We start from the raw sequence: 1,978 nt of genomic DNA, 5'->3' as shown, positions 1-1,978 counted from the left end.
ATTAACAAACGATCAGAGACGCAACAGTATATTTGTTTGCTTCTCGTTCTGATTATGCAGAAAAAATAACAAAAATAGAAGCGAAACAAGTTAGTCACAAACTTAGAAAGATGAACTTTTACCAGACATGATGGGCATCGTGGTTTTTAAATACGAATGAGACGATGAAGTTTTGATTTACTTTTACTATAAATATGGAACTCTCAATCCATAGCAATATGAAGTTGTAAAGCTAAAACAAACCATTACTCATAGCAAATTTCAACTTTGTAAGTTTCATAAATAGTAATTTAAATAAAACAATTGAAAATCATACCATTTGTTAACAAGGTACAAAAGGTATACTTTTAAAGCAAAATGTCTGCGGTCATTGCACCCAAAAGCATTGGAAATATACTGTCTACTATATTTAATTAAAAAAAACATAACTGTCATGAAAGATTAGTTAGGGGTTAGAAGTTGAGTGCTTTAACCCACAACGCCCCAACATCTATTACCGTTTACTGTTTGCAGAAATTCTGAATACAAGTCTAAAGAATTTATAATGTCATTATTATGCCATATTTGGAGTATTGTGTTTAATTCATGGGCTCCTTCCATTAGAAAGGACATTGAATTATTGGAGAGTGTTCAGATGAGAAATACTAGGATGATACCTGGGATGGAAACGTTATGATACGAGGATAGGTTAAGATCTCAGAACGTTTTCTCTTGAAAGGAGTTAGAGGGGATCAGAATAAGGTGTTTGAGATTGTTAAAGGAATTGATAGTGTTGATGCATCATCTTTTTTTCATATTTAATGTTGAGAGTAGGAGTCATCTTCAATTAAGCGATTTATTTTTCTAAAAGGGTGGTTGGTCTTTGGAACAAGTTGCCTTCTAAATTGGTGGATGTATTTTAAGGGAAAGTTTGTTAAATACTTGAATGATAAGGGCTGACTTTGAGTTTTCTTTTTGGCCAAGACAGGTTAGATGGACCATAAGGTCCATTGTTGCTCTTTAATGTTATGTAAATCTATGCATATTCTTGGCACCCCTTCTTCCCTTGTTTTAACTATGACAGCTTGTAAATGACCAGATAGTTTCCTTGTAACCACGGTAGATTATGTAGTTACTGCTTAATGGGACATGTTTCTTCTGTATAAATGTAATACTTGGCTAAGAATGTACAACTCAGCCGTCTATCTGGCCAAATAAATATGTCTGAGAAATCTACTAATATCCTCCCAACTTTCTTAGCTGCTTATCGTCAAGGCAATTTCAACAAGCATAAATAAATGATGCGAGGTGTACAAGTAACCTGTTGATGGAGGTAAGCTTATAAAACACATACCAAATATACCCACACTTGAGCCAAATAATTACAATGATGAGGCTTGTGGTGGGCTTCAGATATTCTATGTTTTGCATCTTAAATTAAAGCTAGTCCTGATAGGTTTCAAGGTAACTTTGGCCATAAACAGCTAGTACGTGGCAAAATGAGAAAACAGTTTTAGAAACCTCTCTACCACTTAGAAACTTTACTTTGTATCTTCACAAGTAAATCAATACATAAAAACCCTAACTTAATACTATTGTTGTTGGGTCAGATCTCCCAAAGGCCAAGCTGTGCTAACCAAAACATTGTTTAATGTTTGCAGTCGTGCCAAAGTCCAAGTTCTGTATATTCTGTATGCATAGTGTGCATTGGTGGCGTGGTTCCCATTTCTGGCTTAGTTATTTTGGTAGTTCAATAACCCCAGATGCTACAAAAATTAAGTTGGTCTTTGTATTTCCAGCTGGTCTTACTTTCCTGTAATGAATGGAATGATTCAAGCCTAGTCCTTGTTCCATTATAGGTACTGGCCACATTACCTGGGGGAGAAAGATTAGATCTGGTAGAAGGTATTTCTTCATTAGGAAGTCAAACAATACTTCTATTTTCATTCGAGGGTCCAACACGCCTTTGCAGTGTAATGAACCAAGTGTGCTAGACATA

This window comes from Limulus polyphemus, unplaced genomic scaffold, assembly GCF_000517525.1.
Source record: "Limulus polyphemus unplaced genomic scaffold, Limulus_polyphemus-2.1.2 Scaffold146, whole genome shotgun sequence".
Taxonomy (NCBI): Eukaryota; Metazoa; Arthropoda; class Merostomata; order Xiphosura; family Limulidae; genus Limulus; species Limulus polyphemus.
Note: the sequence above shows the minus strand (reverse complement) of the source record.